Source organism: Ambystoma mexicanum, chromosome 3q, assembly GCF_040938575.1.
Source record: "Ambystoma mexicanum isolate Mex_15411 chromosome 3q, UKY_AmexF1_1, whole genome shotgun sequence".
Classification (NCBI taxonomy): domain Eukaryota; kingdom Metazoa; phylum Chordata; class Amphibia; order Caudata; family Ambystomatidae; genus Ambystoma; species Ambystoma mexicanum.
In genome coordinates, this window is record NC_090926.1 from 239,771,492 (window position 1) to 239,794,629 (window position 23,138).

Genomic DNA, 23,138 nt, shown 5'->3' on the forward strand with positions numbered 1-23,138 from the left:
AGATGAAAGTAAAAAATTGCATTGTTACGGGATTGGAGCCTGCGATGATTGCTGCTCGCTCATAAGTGTATATTGATTGAAACATAAAATTGAAAATTGTAACTGAAGCGTAAGTGAAGTGGTAGAAAAGAGGGAAGTAAAAGTTAGAAATGGAAGAAGTTACGCCATTACTGCATCTTTACAAACAGCTACCAAAGCATGCGCTTAAACTTAAACAGTACAGTGCAGAATGGGTTAAAGGGAACGCAGACAAAATGTTTATGCCATGGCCCCAAGGCAGGTCATTATCGAGAACAGTTCTACAGCATATGATGACATATTTACATGCCACATACACAGGAAAAAAGTTTGAAAAGCGCCTAGCAATTCAAGAGCTTTGGAAAATGTAGGAACACGAAAAGAAGGAGGAGCCTCCTTTAGATTGGATGCTCAATATATGCAAAGAGGGTGGTGAAGAGCCTTTTGCTCCACCCGCCCTGTCTGAAATGAAAGACGAGATTAAAAAAGACGAAAGATTATACCCATTAAGAGAACTTAAAGCAGGGATGGGCTATAGCAATCCGTCATTTGAGTCACCTATGCAAAGTAATGACGAGGGCGCAGAGAAAGATACAGAGAAAGATATGACCTCCAAAGTCCCGAGGGACAAGGAGAGAAACGATAAGGAGAGAAGTGATCAAGCAAGTACATCTCTAGACATAAGGAGAGAAATAAAGAGATGCAAGGGAGATAAGGATAAAACGATGAGATAGCACTCGTACAGAACAAGTGGTTGGGAGGTCAGATTTTACTTAAACTCGATGGTAAAGGCATCGAAGAGGTAAGACAAAGGGGAGACCAAGACGAACAAGATAGAAAATACAAAGAAAGGGAAGAACGACTGAAAGATGAAGGAGCGAGAAGAAAAGATAGACAAAGACGAGAACAGTTATATCAAGATGAGCAAGCTAAAAAACAAGAGAGAGCAGAAGAACAAAGAAAGCAGGATAACAAAACAAGAACAGCCGATGAAAAAGAAAGGCCAAAAGAGAAAAGAAGAGAAGCCGATGAACAGGAAAGAATAAGAGAGAAAAGAATACAAAGGAGAGGGATGAGGAAATGCGAAGGGCAAATGAACGAAGGGATATGAAAAAGAAAGAGGAAGACAGAATAAGTGAAGAGGCAAGAAAGCGCAAAGAAGTTGATGATGACATGGAACGCAAAAGGAGACAGAGAGCACGTGATCTTGAGTATTTGGAAAGGGAAGTAAGAGATCCCAATCCACGGGTAAACCGGGAAGACATAGAGGAATTCTTTCATGAGTCTGAGCCATTTCCAGGCATGTCTAGAGTAAATCTAGAAGATGAATTTGACTCGCAAAGCATTGGGGAAACAATCGATAAAGTATACCACGAAAATGCAAGCCCAGAAAGAAGCACAAAGGAAGGGAAAAAATTATCATCTTGAGAGTACTCAGTTGTATGACATGGAGGAAGCCTCCTGTAGTAGGAGACAGAAGGAGCTGTCTTTAGACAAGTTAACATTAAATAGAGATGATGATGAGAGGAGGTGCACGAGTTGGGCACAAGAAATATCAGCCGAAGAAGGGGAAAACTACTTGAGGGAAGTTAGGAGTTTTATATGTGAGCTAGGAAAACATCCAGCTTTGGATAAAGAATTAAAATGGTCGGATTTAAAATTACCTATGTCTAAGGCATGAGAGCCACTGACACAGTCAGACCAACATAAGAGGGAACCCCATGATTAGAGCGGGGACTCCCCGCCCTATTTAAGCAGGCTAAGGTTATTGCCAGGTAGATGACGATGTGGAAATATTACTCCAGCAGTAGATAGACAAATGATGAGAGGTGAGAATGAGTTTAGAGCATCGCAGTTCCCCTTGTTAGAAAAGGCAGGAGCCAGGTCACAGTATATACCATGGCCCCAGATGGACAGAGAAAACCTAAAATGTAAACTCCCGAATTTAACTTCCGACGCTGGAAAATGGATAAATGAGTTAGAAAAAATGACAGGAGGGAATACATTAGCTATAGGGGATATTAAAGGTCTTCTAATCGCCATACTTGGTGAAAGAGCTGATGACGTATGGACACAGGCAGGCTACCCTGGTGTGACTACAGTCAATACCACGCATGATGGAGCACCGTTTAATAACTGTAGATCAGCGATTTGGAAAGCGCTTTGAGTGCTATAGCCGAACCTGTCCAACATGGGAGCTATAATGACAAGAAAGATGAAAGAGGGAGAGGATCTGTTGCTTCATATTCAAAGTTTTCAAGACGCATAGGCGCTTGAAACACGTAAGGCTTGGGGGAAGTCTATACCTGTATTTTATCATATATTATGCCAAAGGCTGCCAGAGCAAGTGCAAAAACAGCTCAAGAAACTAGTGGGAATAGAAGCAAAACCATAGTCGGAAATTCCGTTGACCATTGCTCATTATTGCAGACTCCTGCAGGATAAGAATCGCAAAAAGGACGATGCACGAAAAGGTGAAGAAGCAAAGTTAGTGCAGACAAAGTTATCCAACTATGCCATTGAAGGGGCAATGTTAACTAAAGTGGGCGGATCAAACTCACAGCAAGCAGTACCTATGCCGCAAGTAAACAACCGAAGACAGTGTTATCAGACAAATAATGGAAATGCTCCAAGAGGAAGGAGTTATCGAGGGAGAAGTTGGCAAGGTAATCAAGGGTATTGGCAGAATAATCAGGGAAGTTTTCAGAATAACCAACAAGGGTTTCAGAATATGCAAAATGGTAATCAAAACATGCAAAATGGGCAGATGGGAAGACAACTGCTTGTATGTTGGATGTGTGGAATGACAGGGCACATAGCTTGTATGTGTAGAAGCCAATGGATGGTACAGGATGCTCAGTTTTCAAGACAGGGAATTCCAAATCCACCTGCATATTCGCAGCAGAGTGGAAATTGACTTGCGCAAGATCAAACAGTGCAGCAGCAAGTGCCGAAAGTGCAGCAAAGCTTGCGAACACAGCAAGTGACAGGTAATCAACCGCAAGGATAATCGCAGCAATCTCCTGTGCAACTTCAGCAGAACACTAACACAGAGAAACCTATGACGCATAGAATAGGAGGTGTCACTGTTGATGGAGGAAATCCATTCACGAGTGATATGGTGAGGCTGTACCCACAATAGGACAGCTCACTGGGAGACCTGATGTGTTCAGTCATATCTATTACGCCAAATCCCCGTGAGGAGCCAAGAATAGACGTAATTATAGGCGGCAAAGCTTATTCCTTCTTAGTGGACACCGGTGCAACACGCGTGTGTATACATGAGGGCAAATTGTCAATGTCTGGCAATGCAATGAATACTGAGGGCTTTACAGGAGCAACAAGTCGAGTTCCTTTTACAGAAGAATTACCAGTCTCTAAAGGAGAATGTGATATGAAGGTGCACCTGCTTTATTCAAGGCAAACACCTGTCAACATATTAGGACGAGATTTAATGACAAAAATGAATATGACCATTTCATTTACAGACAAAGGCATAGTATGTTCAACACCAGGAATGCATTATTTAAACATGTGCAAAATAATCAGGCATCTGCAGGACAAATAGCGCCTAGATCAATACCATTGGAACCCAAAGTGTTCCATTATGGGATACTCATTCTGTTAACATGGCTGCCAGGCCTAGTAGGCAGAACCATGAGAATACCAGATGAGTTTCTATTTAGGCCACATTTACCTATGGATGAAGAAGAGGGGAAAATGTTGCCCTTAGCCTTAGAAGCAGCTATAGTCTGAGGAAATATGGCTTTGCTCGATGCAACTGATGATAAGGATAGATGATGGAGCACAGTAATTGCTATTGAGGAAGGCTACAGGTGACTGACGTCACTGATGAAGATTTGTTTGGAGATGACAGATCTGACGATTTTGTGATATTTGAAATGTGCATTAATTATTGGGTCAAAGCAATTAGGAGAGAGGACCCACAGAGAATAATGCTAGCAAAGAAGCGTCCTGAATATTTTGATGAAGATATGGTGAAAGTGCCAATTTCATTATGGATCACTGGCCTCTATGACGTAGGCTTACTGAAAGGAGTTGGGGAGTGAAGATGTAATTGAAACCAGTAGCGATTTTACCTCGAGCACGACAATATCCCATGTCTCGAGAGGCAGATGGGGGAATTTTCAAGACAATTTCTGCCATGATGGACCAATGTATCTTAGTGACGTCAGAGTCACTGTGTAATGTGTCAGTTTATCCAATTAAAAAATCAAAGGGGGGGTCTTGGAGACTAATTCAAGATTTACGCCCAATAAACAAGATTGTAGAGGCCGATTTCCCTCTAGTTCCGAACCCGTCCACGATTCTATGTAATACACCTGTTGATGCACGATATTTCACAGTGATTGGCTTAAAAAAAAAAAAATTCTCAATCCCATTGCACAAAGACTCACAAGGTTTGACATCATTCACTTTTAGACAAGTGCGATTAAAATGCACGAGGCTGCTCCAGGGATACTTTGAGTCCCCATCAATATTTAATAGAGTCCTCCAGATGGACTTGAGCAATATTGCTTTAGAAAGCGTTGTGCTGCAAAACGTAGATGACATTTTAGTTTGCAGCACCACAGAGGAAGATTGCAGACGCAATTCTATTCAGCTAATGATTATACTTGCTGACAAAGGATATAAGGTTGACAGGGAAAAGTTACAATATTGTCAACAAGAAGTGTTTTACACAGGCCAATTGATTTCACATGAAGGAAAGAAAGTTACTCCTAAAAGAGCTGAGGCCATTCTAAAAATAGCTATGCCACACACGATAAAACAGATGCAGTTTTCTCAGATTATGCAATTATGTCAGAGCATGGGTCTTTGACTACAGCTCGTATGCTATGCCACTTTTACAGGCCTTAAAGAAAGCACTCGCAACGCAAGAGAAAATCGTGTGGACTGAGGAAATGGAAGAAGGATTTGACGAATTGAAAAAAGCTATTGGCACAGCTCCAGTTTTAAGGATTCCCAATTATGCAGAGGAATTCTTTTTATTCTCGCACACAGATGGTACTTTTATGACAGTAGTACTCACACAGAGAACTACATTGGGGTACACACCCCTTGCACATTACAGTGGAATTTTGGACCCAGTAATGAGAGATCATTTTCCATGTGAACAAAGTTTAGCAGCCGCCACGTTCGCCATAGAGAAGGATACAAACATAGTGATGGGATGCTCCATGACATTATTTGTTGAACATGCATTATTTGCAATTTTAGAGAAACAAAAGGCACGTTGACTACTCAAAGGGCTTCTGACTATGAGGTAATCATATGAACTCCAGCGATTAAAATATTCTGATGTAAAATAGTGAATCCAGCTATGTTTATAGCTGAGCCTATTACCGAAGGAGAACCTATACACGATTGCGCAAACTATGAAGAGTTTTGTGATGAGCTCCCTAGAGTAAAAGAGAATGCACTCACAGGGGGAGAGAGAGGCCCTCATTACAACCCCGGCGCCAAACCATGGCGCTATTAGTACCATGGTTGGTGCCGGTGTTGTAACGAGTCCGGCCATGGTGGAATGGGGAAATACTGCCTCATTCCAAGGTTGGCAGGGCGGTATTTCCCCATTTCACCATGGCCCTTCCCCATTCCCATTTTCGCCCCATAGGGCTCAATGGGACTGGGGAAGGCGCTAAGTACGGTACCGCAAATTGCGGTACCGTAATTAGCACAGAGGTCCCTTTGCGGCACCCTACTTTAACGGCTGGTAAAACCAGCCGTTAAGGTCGGGTCCCGCAAAGGGACCTCGTAATCAGGCGTTAAGGGTTTAACGGCGCTGACACCTTTAAAACCCTTAATGCCAGGGTCGTAATGACCCCCGTTGTCTTCATTGATGGTTCTTCGAGGATCAATCAAAATAACGGGCAAAGATATACAGGCGCTGCGGTAGTGAAACATTTGGCAAATGGAGTAAGTACTGGATTGCCATCACATTATTCAGCGCAAGCTACAGAATTATTGGCGTTGATACTCACAGTCGAGAATCATGCAGAAGAGGATGTGACAGTTTACAGCGACTCTGCCTATGTGACGTTGACAGTGCATGCAGGATTAGCGTGCTGGAACAGGAGGGGCTACCTCTGAGTGGACGGCACGCCAGTGCAGCACACAGCCTTATTGGACAGGCTCATTAATGCACTACAACTCCCGGCGGGCATAACAGTCGTTAAATGCGCAGCTCACACGAAAGGGACAGATTTTATTTTGCGTGGAAATCAAGCAGCAGACGGTGAAGCCAAGAACATAGCAAATACAGATATAGGAATGATGAATTTTCAAACCATTGATGTAAATGAAGGAATGACTGTGATGACAAGTGTGGATCATATGCCTAAAACACAGATAGTAGAGCTCTAGGGGGAGGCACCGCAAGAGGAAAAGAACTTGCGGAAGTGAAGAGGGTGTTCTTTAAACCCCTCTGAAGCATTGTGGTGACAACACAGCACTGGTAAACCAGTAATGCCTATAGCCTTATTAAGGGTAGCGCTAGAACAGTTACACTACCCAGCGCATACAACTAGGGAGAATATTTCTGTAACCATTGCTGAGGATTGGTTTGTACCGAACCTAATGCAACATTTTGCTTTTTTAATGGTAAATTGTATTATTCGCCAGCAATTCACCACTTGGCATACACTGCACATAGTGAGGGAGGTCATCCCAAGACCCAATGGCCCTTTTCAGCACTTTATTATCGACTATGTCGACATGATACAAGTTTGTAATGGATACAGATACCTTTTAGTTATAGTATGTCCTTTCTCCAGATGGATAGAGGCAGGTCCATGTACACATGCAGACTCTACCTGTGCAGCCAGGTTTTTGGTGTGTGAAGTGTTTCCTAGATAAGGAGTGTGTGAAGTAATGAGATCAGATAATGGAACTCACTTTGGTAACACAGATTTCGAGCACATCACCTCGCTGCTTGGAATAAAGATTATTCTCTTTGGCTTATCATCCGCAAGGAAATGGTATCTGTGAAAAGCTCAATGGCCTGTTAAAAAAAGAATAGCTAAGTTGAAGCTTACTTTGAAAAAAGGGTGGTTGCACTGCCTACCACTGGCATTGTATGCATTGAGGAACCAACCAGGTTCTGACCACCATTTTACGCCGCACAAGATCATGAGAGGCAGGAGAATGAGAATGCCTTTAATGCCTCCATCCTGAGTTAGAAGTGATGCTCAGCCAGCGTCAGAAGTATAAGGACTTGAATTGCAAAACTACTTGAACTTTTTAACATCTAGTGTCTCTATGATTTCAGGACAGTTGCAGAGATGAGGATGTAAAGCAGTACAGAACACAGACGGAGATGCTTCAACAATCCAAACTCCTGAATTTCTACGTCCAAGAATCTACCCAGGAGACAAGATCTTGATTCGTAATCACACAAAGAAAAAGTGAGACGAGCCCTGTTTTCACGGTCCTTTCATTGTCGAGAACATCTGTGGTTCCTAGTTGCAGAGTAAAGGAAGATCTGCATTCGTGAAAGCCACAGTAGGTTATTGACTTTGGACGGAGGCATGCTTAAAGCCTTGATAACAAGAAAAGTGAAAGAGGTTTATTAATTCTGGACTGAGGCACACTTAAGCCTTGTTAAGAATCAGGATATGCCAAACTTTGATCGTGGACACAGCAATTGGAAAAGGATACAGTATCCTGATTCCTTCCATACAGTGCTCATGTTCAGTGTTACTCATGGTGTTACCCAGTGATGACCTTTCTAGGCATATACTTACATATTTTGAGTTGGTATTAAGTTTGTATCCATCCCTGGTGGGGAGAACTTGCTGCTAACCAGATTGTATTGGTAATACTGACAACGAAATGATCATTAGAAGATTTCTCATAATCATCACTGACGAGTTTTGAAGTTGCCTGAGTTCAGTGAGGAAAACTCAAATGCCCCTATCACCTGACGCAGTACATAGACTGGTCAGTGTGGTGTTCTTTTGTTTAATTGAAGACTACCCGCATCTCGTTGGAAGATGCACGAATGTGGTGACATTTCTAGGGGACCCAAGAAATACTACAAATTTGAATGTGATCCTGGAAGGTATTATAATCCCGGTAGCAATCTATGTCATGATGCCTGGCCCCGGGGACCCAGACCAAGTCCAGCAACCCCGGAAGCAGGCATCAAGTTATTCCAAGCAAGCCCAACAACCCCTGCTAGGGGGTATTTGGGTGCAGTTCTGGCGTCTATGGCGCCAGGCTCATATGGAGAGTCATTCCTGGCGCCATAGGTGCCAGGCTCATAGATTAAAACTTACCTGATGCAGACCATGCTGCAAACTTACCTGATGCAGACCATGCTGCAAGAGCTCCAAGCCAAAAGTGGCTTGGAAGGGACTACTTTACCTAGGGACTATTTTTTACTCAGGTGGGGCTGGGGAGGAATACTTACCTGGGACTAATTTGGGGGCTATTTAAACCACGCCCGAAGAGCAGCACACGCTTCGCGTTATTCTGCATCCAGCAGCGTAACGCTGACCGTGCCTGCAAGTCTGCATCCAGTCTTCTGCCACGCCCGCCTCGAGTCTGGAGCTCCTAGAAAAAGGGAGAAAGAAGGAGAAAAGGTTAGAACAAGAACAATACCTTTGATCCTTACCTGAATTCCCGATCCATCGTGCCTTCGAGCTGGAAGAAAGAAGTTATTTTATGCGCGTCGCTTTGCCTGCTGCAGCGCCGCGCTGAACTCACCGGCCTTCGCAGCATCTACACATTACACCGCATCCTTTTGCATGTTCCCGCCGCACTCCGGCACCTAAGGGGAAGACAAGAACATCAAAGTGAGCAAAGGGAATACACAGAGGCAATATTAGTTACCCCCATAGACTTACCTGATTTCACCACCGGGGGTACTATTCCTCTTCACGGGTCGGGGCAGCTTCCACTGCATCCTCGCCGAACCCCAGCCCCTAAGGGGAAACAAAAGGACAGCAAGGTGAAACAAAGGGACAAACAATGGAAACTTCCTCACCACAATAGACTTACCTGATTTTACCGCCGGAGGCATTATTCCCCGAGACTTCATACTTTCTCTCAGCGCCTGAATAAGGGAGAAAGAAACAGGTTACATATGGACATTATTTTATCAAACTGTGTTGGATAATACAAATCCTTACCTGAATATTACCGATTGCCATGAGGAACTCTTCGCTAGCTGCAACCTGCAAGGAATCGGACATAGTGAAAGTCAGACATTTGAACTCTTACGAACTACATGCTTACGGCGTCTTGCCGGGAATCTCAGAGTCAATATTGTTCTGGAACTCACCAATTCCTTCAAGCCAGTGAAGCAGCTGGTTATCTACGCACCCCTGCGCTCAATGCAGGATGGAGAGCTCATCTTTCCAAACCATCCGGTGAGACCATAAGAGGGGACATCAAAGGTGATCAGTGGGGAGAACAGCGGGAGTGGGGCGCGGGGTTAACGCTCAACTCCACAGGTGGTTAATTCCCTTTCTCCATTTGCAGAAGAATATTCCTACGGGCAAAGCAAACAAAGCTAGGTGGGTCAGTCCAGTCCGTCATCTCGGCACTACGGGTCACATTGGTGGAGACCACAGCTGTCCAGTTCAGATCGACGCCCCTGTGGGAGTCAGGTGAGCGTAACAATCTATTCTGAAAGAAATCACAGAGCTGTGCAGAAACCTTCCTCTGAGGGACAGATCGGGGAAGTGATTAAGACCTAAAACTTTGTTCATGCTGACAGGGAAGCTACAATGTCATCTGGACTGAAACAAATTAGAGGCATCGATTGGGAACTGGTTAATGAAGCAGATTTTATAGCAGCTTTCAGAAATCATCTTTTTTTAAAATAGTTTTTATTGATTTTTACAACCCAAACAACCAAATAAACCAAGCAATAAACAATAGTCATAAATGCAGGAATAATATAACTTCCATCACCTCCCTATTTCCCCCCCTCCCGCCCAAGCTTAGTCCATTCCGTCATTCTCTATAATCTCCTCCAAGGGTGTACTCTCTACTTCGCCTGTCGAGGAGTCATCTCCTCCAGCGCCATTCTGAGCCGACTCAAACTGTGAGCCCACTAAATGCCTCCAAGCCATCAATGTCTCTCCTAGGTCGTTCCCTCCTTTAACTGCTTCGCTCCACACCGCAGTCTCAGCTTCCACCCATTCCTGAAGGGCCCCTCACCACACTTCCACCCATGGTCTGTTATTAGCTTTCCAGCCCATGGCAATCCTGCACTTGGCTAGTATGTAGGCCAAGTCCTTCAGCTTGCATACATGTTTCAACTAGAGCAGCCTGGGAAACCTCCCTACCATGCATGCCCAAAAAGATTCTACTTCCAGTTTAATCCCTTTTTTGTTCAGGCAACGTGCCACCTCTCCCCAAAATCTCCCTATTTCAGGGCATTCCCAGAACATGTGGATCATTCCTGCATCTACTTCTCCACATTTAGGACATGCCTGTAACCGCGCATTTTTGAATTGCGCAATCCTCTGAGGGGTCGTGTATGCCCTATGGGTAAGCAGAAATCATCTTTGTTCACGTTAAAGGAATTTGCACCGAGACTGGTGGAGAAGTTGGATCCTGAAAGCAGCTAGTTGATCGAGGATGTATGGTGAAGAAGACAACAAGCTTCCAGAAGCAATTTAAAAATGCACTGTCATTAAAGAAGTGTTTTTCCTTCCTTAGCATCAAATGATCGAGATGGGTAATCCGAGCAGCAACTTTGTGTTGCCACAAGAGGACAAACAAGCAAATTGCCTCAGAAGCAGATGCTGTAAGATTACCTGCCATTGCATTGTTTACACATGTATTGTATTCATACTTACATTGCTTTCACTGACAGTTAAAACTGCTTTTTATATAGGAGCACATAATGCAAAGGTTCCTGTATATGTTTCTGAACAGAATGAAAAGATAAACGTGGCAACTACAAAGCAGCCCAGGCCATTCATAGTCATTCCCGTCTCTAAAAAAAATTGACAGATACCTGAGATTGAAATGGATGTTATTAGTAATACATCACACACAGCACTTATTTCAAACACTACTTATGAACGCCAGAGACTGGGTCAGCAGAACAGGCAAAGTAAAGAGTTGACAAAGGTTAGGTCCACACAGATAATGCATGCAAACACACCTGGCCCAGTGACAAGAAGCCCAAGCACAAGTCCCACAAGACAATCATGTGCACAGATGATAGCAGAATCTATATGGCCGTTCTTAGTCATTGCCAGAAAAAGACAGAGGGATAAAGAAAGACTTGCTGAACTTTCTTCTACACAGATAGCCCGGATGGACGTTCCTGCAAATCGACCACCCAGAAGAAGTTATACCGATGTATTCAGAGATGTGATTGTAGAAAACTACAGGAAGACTTTTGAGAATTAAAAGAAGCACGCAAGAAGACAATTATGAACTGAATGATTATCTAGACAGCACAGCACAATTGGTAAACAACATACGGTACCAAAACATGAAAGAAGTTGGAAGAAGAACGTCAAATGAAGACTGCTTCGTATGTGCACTCTTGCCATACAGCATGGGGAAATCAAAGATATTCATAGCAATTGAAATTGATGTCCAGACAGCTCATTGCTTTTCACACATAGCACTTTGCAAAACAAGAGGTCAATTCATGGGAAGTGATGCTTCTCTTAAATGGGCAACAGAAAAGACAGATCCAGATGAAGATGACTATATACAAGATATAAAGACAAGAAGAGTATAGGATGTGCAGTTATACTGCGCAAAGGACACAGTGTTCTAATGTTCTAGTGTTGGCGTTAATTGAAACGTTGCGAAACCTCTGAACACTCAAAGACCAGCCATCCACTAGTGTGAATGGTGATTTATTGTGATCACAGCCAACACGTGTTTCGACCATTCAGACGTCCTCAAGGCTGTTACAAATATACATGGGCGTTCACAATTGGAAACATATTCACAGTAATAATCATAAAACAAAATCAAAATGTGACAAAAGTGAATGAAAAAGTAATACATGGGAAAACCAAAATGTAAACATTAATTAGACATAAGGGTCAATTAGACGTAGTATATAAAATAGCAACAGGGGTATACATACCCGATTTCAAGTTGATTGCACAACATCCAAACAAATGCAGGCAGCAGAAAGGGAGGAGACAGAGAAGGTATTCTTAGCAATGTGACATCAAATGCTAGAGCTGTTAAGTTTTCACAGTGTCAAGAATTACATATCTGATAGTGAGTAATGCACATTCCGAAAATAATAGCACAAATCCTGTGAGAAGGAATTCCCAAATATACTATGCGTATTGTGCCATGCATTAATGGTTCCCAATAATGAGGATGCCACTCCGATAGTGAAAAGAAATATCAAGATTGTGATTGGTAGGAAGTGAGACTGTGTTGGCGTGATAGGGTGAGAAATTTAGCCAAGTTTGGGATGTATTGGTCAAGAAACTCACCAGAAACTGATAAGGATAAGTCCCTTATGACATGGGTCCAGACAGTTGCATTTAGCTTCTGCCTAGCCTTGGCAGTAAGCTGCAAAATTAATGAACTTAGTTGTGCTAAGACTGGATATACCCCAGTAACAGCAGGTAGGCAAATACCCTAAAAAGGCATACATAGTGTTACTATGCAAGGTGCACACAAACATAACTTACCTAAAATGGCACTCATTGAGAGCCCCAAAGGTTGCAAAGATGAGGTATCTAGATTCAATCTTGTATTCAGATTAGATGTGTCAATATAAGGTTTCAATACCTATGGGGCGGATTACGACTGTTAACAATCAGTATAGATCTACAAGTGCTGTAGATTGACTACACGTAAAGTCAACCTGTAGTCGTTTAAAATGGTTCATGCTTACCCAGATAAAGTATATATGGGTTAAAGCCCACTCGCGGCAATGGAGATTTCCCGTGCGTCTGTGGGATCGCAGCCCAAAGGAAAAGAAAGCTGCCAAAAGTGACGTTGCGTGCATGCGTTATGTATCCATGACATCACAAATCTCATCCCGCTAAGTGTAAACATGTTAGTGACCAGTATTGAGGTTGGTTGTGAAGCAGCTAATGAAAACTGATTAAATGCGCCTTGATGCAGTGCGCAGTATGTATATATATATGCACATAAATATATATTGGTAAAGATACCAGAAGCAAACACCTAGGAAGAGCATATACTAATTGAGGCCTCGTAATTGGTTAGCAAATTAGATGTGGCATGTAGATTAGAATTCTACAGGGAGTGGCTAAAATTAATTATTCTGAATTAATGTTGGGCTAAATGGCACGGTCTCAAGGAGATATAAAATGAAATCATAGACAGATCGGGGGAGCACGGGAAAATGTTATGAAGAACTTCTCAGTTGGGAATGACCAGCAGTATGGACGGATGGTCAAAATAAAAATAAGAAAAGGAATTGTAGTATTAGTGTCCTCAATAATTGCATGCAACTATGGTTAATAGTGGTATACAGATGGATTTGTAAGTGACAGATACAATATGATGCCGATTGGGCATAAATGGCCACACATCATGCAAGTTAGGTCTGAAAAAGGAGCAAGAATGATAGAATTGGCATCCTGATATGGGGTCCCACCAATGCATTGCCCAAAGAAGAAGGGCCATCTGATGTCTGTCCCGCTTACAGAAAAACATTCATCTCATGATCTGTGTTCAATCCGTGTTGTACACAGCGCAAGTTACAGATGATCTAGGACTCCAATTGTCGCCGTTTAAATTTCAGATCACCCCCTCTTTTACCAACAGTGGCTTTCTTTAAGCCAATAAATCTGATGTCAACCACATTATCCATCTGGTGACATTCTTGCCCGTGGCAGGAAAGGGGTAACAGGTGGTCTTGTTTTTTAGGACTCGATAAGTGTTCTCGTATCCTAGTGCGTAAATGTCTGATGGTACTCCCCACATAGACCTTTTGGCAGACACACACAATGGCATAGACCACATACTTAGTTCTACAATTGATGAAGTCTGTAATCATGGATTTGTGTCATGACCCTTGCCCCTGGCCCTCACTGGCAAGTCATCCTTCCAGTGAGGGCCAGGTCAAAGGCCTTAAAACCTCATCCAAGACTCTCTTGGAGTCAGTCGCCAGGCTCATAACCATCATGAAGACCAACATTTGAATGGGACTATTTACTTGGGACTATTTAACTTAGGGGTTTCAGCCAAAATGGAGGCACACACATAGCTCAGTTAAAAGGAACTGAGCTATGCGGTCTAGTCTTTTGGGTGTGGCAGGCCTGGGACAACTTTACCTGGACTACTTTGGGTGTGAACGGTCTGGGACTATTTTACCTGGACTACTTTACCTGAGACTATTTAAAACGCACCCAAACAACAGAGCATGCTTTGCGTTATTCTGCTGTGGGCAGCGTAACGCTTACCGTGTCCAGTTCTTTGATGCAATACCTGAAACCAAGGACCTGCAGAGAGAGAAAGAACACTACAAAAGTTACCTGGAACAGTATCCTGTCTTCAATCCATGGCTGACTCAGTTCAACTCACCTGAAGGTACGAACTCCATCATCCGGCACCGCATGCATCCTGGAATACCATAACCTAAAAAGAGGAGAAAGAAAGACAGCATTAGTAAGCGTTTACTCACGTTTCCTGCTGAATGAAGAAAGCCACACAATTCTTACCTGGGTAGTCATCTCCTGGTCAGTATCATTGCTGGAACATTACGGTGCTCGGCAAGGAACATCGCAATTTACAAGGAGAGAAAAGACACAGGTTCACCCCTGTTCCTCCAAAACTATCAAGGACCACATCGACTCCCTGGCTCCTGCCCTGGCTGACTTTTGCAACCACTCCTTCACCTCTGGAGTCTTCCCTTCCCCCCTCAACCACTCCCTTGTGCACCCTCTTCTCAAGAAACCCTCTTCCGACCCCTCCTGCCCGGCTAACTATCGCCCTATCTCCATCACTCCCTTCCTGGGCAAGCTCCTGGAGAAACTGGCCATCTCCCAGCTTAACCTCCATGCTGAATCTGTTGGTAGTCTTCATGACCATCAATCTGGCTTCAGAGCTGCCAGAAGCACGGAAACTGCTCTTCTGAACATCCGTGAAGACCTGCTCCTGAACCTCGATTCCAACACTCCGTGTGTTCTCATTCTGCTCGATCTCTCCTCTGCCTTTGACACTGTCAACCATGCCATCCTGCTCAACCGTCTCCGGGAAAACCTGGGTATCACTGGTCAGGCTTTGGCGTGGCTGACCTCTTTCCTTTCAAATCGACCCTCCCAGGTCCAACTGGGGTCCTTCCTCTCCGACATCTTTTTCTCCACCTGTGGTGTCCCCCAGGGATCTAATCTCTCTCCCTGGCTGTTCAACCAGTATCTGGCTCTCCTTGCCCACCGCATCGCCGCTCTCTGCCCTAATTTCCAGTGCTATGCGGACGATACCCAGCTCATTTTCAGGCTACCCTCAGCCTCCCCCTCTCCTTCCCTCATCTCTGACTGTCTGTCTGCTATCCAAGAATGGTGTGCCGCCAATGACCTCTGCTTTAATGCCAGTAAAACTGAGATTCTACTCATCGGTACTCCCACTCCCTCCTTCCCTGCAGCTCTCTGGCCTGCCTCCCTTGGCCCCCTCCCTGCTCCTACCTGCAAGGCAAAAAACCTTGGGGTCATCTTCGACTCCACACTCTCCTTCTCTCCTCATATTTCTGATGTCGCCAAGAGGTCACACTACCAGCTGCACCTCCTCAGAGGTATTCTTCCCTTCCTCTCCTTCCCCCAGAAACTCACTGTCTCCCGAGCCCTGGTTCTCTCGAAGCTGGATTACTGTAACAGCCTCTATCTTAATCTGCCTGCCTCCACTCTCCGCCCTCTGCAACTCATCCAGAACAGAACTGCGAGACTTGTCCTTGGCCTCAAGCCCAGGGACCGTATCTCTCCAGGACTGAAATCTCTACACTGGCTCCCAGTGGCTGCGAGGATAAAGTTCAAAACCATCTGCATTGTCCACAAGGCCTTCTGGGGCCTGGGTCCTAAATACCTTCAACTCTCTCTTCCCAAATATCTTCCTCCCCGAGCCCTTCGCTCATCCGCCTCCAACTCCCTCATGGTCAGCCGCTTCTCGAAGCAACGAGCTGGGGGTAGATCTCTCTCCGCGGCAGGGGCCTCCCTCTGGAACAGCCTTCCTGCCTCCCTGAAACTTGAGGAGAACCACCTCCGGTTCCGGAAGCACCTCAAAACCTTCCTCTTTGCTTCTGCTTTCTCTCTCCCTCTCCCCTGCTGAACAGCTAATTAAATTCTTCACTAAACTGCACTGATCCTGCAACTTGACCACTCTAAACTGCCTTTGGTCCTGGTCCCAGTCACTGATCCCCTGGAACCCCTCTGCACTACGGGACTGTCTCTGTATCCCTACAGCCCCCCCCCTTCCCCAGCACTTGCTCTGCACTTACCTTGCACTTGCCACTAGCGGGCCCTTTTTTATTTATTACTTACGCCACTTACCTTTACTGCACTTCCCCCCCTCCCCTTGCACTTTTCCCCCCTCCCCCACCCCTGCACTTGCGCGATCTGAATGACACCTGGCCTAGTAGGATCGTTTGTTTTGTCTCCCCTTGTTCCTCCCCTCCCTGCCTCGTCGCGCCTTGAAACACCTGTGTATAGGCGCGTTACAAATACCATATCATATCATATCATATCACAGGTTAGCAATATAAAAGGCGAAACAGCGCTGCACATCACGCATTACTCACCGGACAGCATCGTGCAGACTGCGCTTTTGCCTACCGGGCCCATGCTCATCTTCAAACTGCATGGCAACACCAAAATACCTTTCCATACCTAAAGAGAAAGCTTCAAGACATTATTATTCGAACTAAGAGGAACATAAGAACTGCATATAAAGACTGTAAAGCAGCAAACCTACGGATTCCCACAGGGGGGCTTGCACCAGTGAAGTAACTTGGTCGCTGCTCTCCCCCCACATCTACACGCCCCTGCCACGAGGAGCAGGATGGAGAATCCACCTTTTACAATATTAAGACCCATCTTTAACCAGAGGCCTTACCAAGGGACCGGGAGAGGGTTCGAGAGTGCAAATCATCCAATCAGGGCTGGGTGGCGTCCCCATGGATACCAGGTGAGCGTAACAATTTGATACCCAAATCAGTGGTGAAATCTTTACAAGCTGGATAAGCATATTTGCAGAGTGTACACGTACCACATTTGGAAAAAACCCTCATTGGTTTCAACCACTCTGAGCCATTAGGCTTCAAGTTGCTTACCAATGAGGGACACAATTTGCTCTTAAGAGTTTGTGCTCTGGTATAAAGACAAGAAACAGAGCTCATACGAGAAATCATGTGATCAGATATGAGAAACCAGGAGTGAAAGGAGCTGGCATTAGATGGGAAGTGAACAAAAAACTTGATGTCAAAGGAAAATCTGCAGAAGAAGCTCGCAGAAGGAAGAACAGAGGACAAATGCAAATTTGGGGAACAGTACTGTCACCAGATGGATGGGAAAAAGGAGTGGTGATCTGCAGGGCATGGGTAGTTATCGGCTGTTACAACCTACTATTGATATAGTACAGAATGGATGCAAGCCATTATGGCCAAGACTTGCTAAACTACTGACATGGGTCGAAGACAGTGGAGGACCATTGCAGATAGTTGTCAAGGAGTTCCCCCCTTCTTACCTGAGTCCGATCTTTGCTGGATTTCTTGGTCGATGCCTTCTTGCGGACGGATCGGGTCTTGAATAAGGCTGGACGAGTCTCTTCCGACTCCAGCGTGCGTTCAAGTTTCCGGGATGCAACGATCCAGGAATCCGGGAAATTAAGAAAGTGCACTACTCAGCACACGAGTCCAGGAAGTAAGAAAGAAAGGAGAGGGACAAGGAATGGAGTTAGTAGGGACAGAATCAGGGAAACAATACCGCGAGCTACAGAGCACACGTCTGGTCGCTACTTCGCAATAGCATTGAGATGTGCGGAGCCGCGGGGGGCGTGGTCTATTAAAAGAACACTCTACGTCCAACGTATAGAGCGAGGAAGGTGTTTCACGCTGGATGGCCATGTTGGGAGTACCAGGGAGTGCAAGCCCCATTGAGACAAGGGAAGTCCAAAAGGGGCGCGTTCTGTAGGTCATGACAATATTACAATTTGAAAGTTATATGTTTTGCTTCAGGCACAATGGTACAAGAAAAATGGGGCAAAATCAGAACTGTGGACAAATATTCGATGCACCAGGAATGGTGCATGGAACAGCAGTAATAATGGATCACTATTGGGCCTATGGATCAAAAGCCTACATCAGACTGCCTAAAGATTGGGGAGGAATTTGCACATTGGTGAATTTCCATGTTCCTTCATTGGTGATCCCTAAAGATGACCTGAACATTGATAGTTTTCCAAAAGCAGATGCTCATCTAAGAAAGAAGAGATCTGTGGAACTGATAAGTCAAACAAAGAGCGAGAACTACTTCTCTGCTAAGTCAATAGAAGCCTTTGATACCATCCCATATGAACACAGGCTGTTCAGCCAGACCTTGTCAGTGTTCACAATGTTCTTTATGCCAAGAATCCAGGTTGGCGCAAATGCCAAGTGGTTACAAATCACCAGATGAGAATTTTTGCAGACAATTAACACAACTATAAAAGGATTCAATGCAATCAGATAAGAACTGAGAGCTGTAAGACTAATGGCTCTCCAGAACAGATATGTCCTGGACATGATTACAACCACGGATGGAGGTGTTTGTGCCAAAATTGGAGAATCATGTTGCACATTTATACCTTCTCACGATGACGTGAATGGAACTCTGACAGAGGCCATAAACATGCTGACAAAACTCCATGGCCAGATGATAGAAGAAGTAGAAGATATTGCTGATGACAGCTGGTTTGGGAATCTTTTCTCATGGATTCCACAATGGATGTCAGATATGTTCAACTTTCGTGGAGCTTTGCTTTTATTGGTGATGCTTGGATTTTGTGTGATAAAGATAATAATCTTGCAATGCTTGAAGACAGCAAAGAAAGCCATAGGGATGAAGATCATGATTGATCGATGTTGAACCAGGATGGAAGCCTAAAGACTTGACTGATGAAGAAATCAGAGACTTTGTGAAATCTAGTATCCATGCATCCGAGGGAACGAGTGTTCTACTGCAGTCCAAGTGGACAGTGCACACTCATGACATGGAACAAGGATGAGCATGTGAAATCTGCCAGATGCCTGAAGGGAGTCATAATAATATTGGTCCCTAAGAGGCACTTCTTCAGACCAGGATGTCTAGGAATAGAAAACGATGTGAGAGTGGTCGAAAAATTGCCCAGAAGGGGGAGTGTAGAGGAGGAGCCAACTACCCCCACTCCATCTACCCCACGTACATTACCTGAGAAGTATGAACCAAAGTATTTGACATATGCCACACCAATAAGAAAGCAAGAAGAAGAGCAACAACTCTGCATTACCCATAAGAATACCCATACATAAAAGAATATGGGAAGTGAAGTACCCATTGAGGAAACCATAACTACATCCAAGACAATATGATGGCCATTTGAATGTGATTCCTGATGAAACAAAGAAACTGAATGACCAGGATGAATGGTGATGTCATACGAAACGGAATCGACTCCATATAGAAGATAACCAGACCAGAGAGGCAGACGATTTATGAAGAATAAAGAAGTACCAAGGATAACTGACATCTTGGGATCAAGATAAAGAGACATTTGCCATAAGCATAATGAAGATACTTAGTAAGTTTAAACGTGTACAGATGAAACGAAATGCAAGCAGCAAAGCAATCATGAAGCTGGCCAAATGCTTATAGTGAATAGATTGCAGCAAGCACCAACATATACATATATATCTCATAGATACATATGGTTTAAATAAAGAATGAATGTTCCACTACGTATATAGCAGTCTTGAACAAGGAAGGCCTCAAATTCAGTGTCGCAGTTACAAAAGCAATTGAATTAAATAGAATATATTTCAGCTAAGGAGTTGGATGAGCCAAGAGAACCAAGGTCTTATCAGAAACTAGAATTGGCTGACATTGGATACAATTAATGTGAAAGAACAGAAGCTCCTGTTCAAGAAGGTCAAGCAAAAACAAAAGACATCAGAGGACTATTATAGAACAAATTCAAATACACAAAAAGGCTCAAATCGTGGTGTCCAGTCAAGTGATGGAAGAAAGTTGGACGCATGAGGAGATCACACCTACGCACGGAAGCCAGACAGTACCCATACTCCTTAAAAAATCCCAGAGAAACAGTATGGACTCAAGGCCAACTTCAAACACTAATTGACATTGAACCATTGAGGTGATGATGGAGTGCACTTTTAATTGGTGGGAAGCTGGTATCAAGACAAGCTCACCCGCACCTGGTTGTTCGGTCTGTGTGTTGCTCCCGTAGGTGGAAAGTTATTGACGGGGGTTAGAAGCCAACCAATTGTAGAGGACCATGTAGTTGGGGGTCATATAGTGTGTGTAGCCAATGGGACGTCATACAGTTAGTGACGTTCATAGTGGCCATTTTAAAGGGAGGGCTTACTATCCAATTATTTCTCTTTGTTACTCTATACAGACATAACACCTATGCTTAGTTATTCACTTAGAACCAATCCCGCTTCCCGATAGGTTTTAGAAGTTTGCCAAGTAGGATGACAGTGGTAATGACGCAGGTCAACTCATCAGCTATGACCAATTTTGGGTTTAAGAACCCATCTTTTTCATGAAATGATTCAGAGTTGAGTATCAAGCGATTACTGATGTTCGTTGTACTCCCTGTTTTAGTTACTTGTCTTAAAGCAGAAAAACTTTTGCCAAGCTATTTGTGTCATCTGAATTATTGATGTTTGATTAAAATCTGCATCACCATCCATCTCAAGGGTTTTGCTACTCACCTTAAAAGGCTGGAAGCCTCCAGTTCACTGGGTACATCTCCCCCGACCATCTTGGTGTTCTGGCTGGCCTGCGTTACAGGTCTTCCCTCTGAGATGGGATGGGCACTTTGCCGGGCTTCACAGGTACCGCCGCTGGACTTGGGGATGGTCGCCCGACATGGGAGACAGATGCCCAAGGCTGGGGACATCAACCTCAACCATCCAGAAGTTCTGGCTGGCCTGCGTTACAGGTTTTCCCCCAGGGAGGGATGGAGACCCTGCCGGCGCTCCCTGGAACTGTAGCTGAACTCATGGATGGTCGACCAACAAGGGAGACAGACTCGGAAGCAGCACCCCTCGGCTGTCCCAGAGCCCTAGCTGGGCTGCGTTACAGGTTTTCCCTCCAGGGAGGGATGGGGACCCTGCTGGGACTCTCTGGGCCCACTGCTGGAATTGGGGATGGTCGACCTACATGGGAAACAGGCACCCAAGGCTGGGGACATCACACCCGATCAGCCAACACCCTGATACCCCCAAGCATTCCACTTTATGTGGAGTGTAATGTTGTTTTGCCTTCCCTGGGGCAAATCGGTGCAAATCGGAAAATCTGGGTTGCCATTTTCTGGGGTCGGATTGGCCTAACCCCCAAACCTCACCCCAAGATCATATCCCTGGTGGCCTAGTGGTCCTTGCTGCTTCCCTGGGGTGGCAAATGGGGCCAGCCCCTCAATTGTGCCACTCCAGGGAAGCAGCAAGAATCTTCTCCTCTGTGGGGTGAATTTGAGGGGGGCTGGCCCAAAGGCCCAGGGCCAGCCCTTGAATTGCCCCTAAGTGTGCCTGATATTTGTTTTCTTTTTTTTTGCCTTCCTTGGGGGCAAATGGGTGCAAAACAGTACAGAAGGCAAAATATTTTCCTATGTTTAATTTTTTAAATTTTTGGTGGGGGTGTGGGTCCCAAAACCCATTCACTGGTGGTCCAGTGGTGATTGCGGATCGAGGATCGAATTATCCTAAACCAGCAATCTCCTTGAGTGAGGGTGCGTTGGCAAGGGGAGAGGCTCCCCTTTCCAACAAGCCCTGACTTAAGGAAATCAGGATATAAATGTGCATAGCTACGATATTTACATGCTGAGGCCTAGCGGCTTCAGCATGTAAATATCACTTCCTGATGATGGTAAGCAGTGCGGAGGACGAGGTATCTCTTCCCCCTCACTGGAATAGTAGTGCAGAGGATGAAATACCTTGTCCTCCGCACTTAAGGGGATGAAACCCATTGCTCCCTTTTGTGCTGGAGCCAAGTAACCTTAAACTGTATTTAGCCATACTGAATACCCTCCTATCAGTATACAGAGAGCGTACCTTTTCCTTCTTTGAAACTGTCTGTCCTCTGCCTTCCGTTACAGAGTGGGTTGTATTTTGTAGTGTTGTTAGAACTCCCTGTTGTGATATAAATAAAGTAGATATTTTTGATACAACCTTGACTGTACACTCCCTTTTATCATTGGGTAATAATTGTATTTTTGCTGTGTTGAAACTAACCAACAATCCACGATCTTTCAGAGATAAGGATGCTGTTCCGTCCATGTCACCAAAATTGGACAAGAAGGTTTATAATTTGCTTGTTATTCCAATCTGTTTGGAGCTCTTCTGGTGTATTAGAGGTGTGGGGTTGATTGATGGTTTGGATACCTATATTCACCTCTGGACCACTGGTACTCCAGAAGTTGATTCGTCAGTATTGGCTAAAATGCACACACCTATTCTAACTCTCTGACAAATCTCCTTTATTGGCCCCAGACCTACAGCTCATTGCGACCATACCAATGGTTACAAGTGCTATACAAATGCCCATTACATTAAAAGGAGCATAACTGGTTGATGGGCAATAACTGGTCTGGGCTAGGTCAGGGTCCCACAGCTAAGTACTCCTGTCTAATGAGTTGGCGTTGCGAGATCTGTCCATTACCAACACAGTAAGCAGTCAAGGAGAGTATTTGTAAGACAGACCTGAGGAGTGAGTAGAGTTCTTCTCAGTGGAAAGTGCTAATCAACAAGAAGTCCCATCCATGAAGGCCTTCCTGCCCTCCCTAGTCAATAAGTAGATTTCTGGTCTGCGAGAAACCTAGTCGATGCTGGGACGTTGTGAATGAGGCCTTATCCACTGCATGCTTCCATGTATGAGGAAACTTGTCTAAGAGGTTACCTTGTCTGAGACAAAAGGCTGTTTCATCAAAGGTAA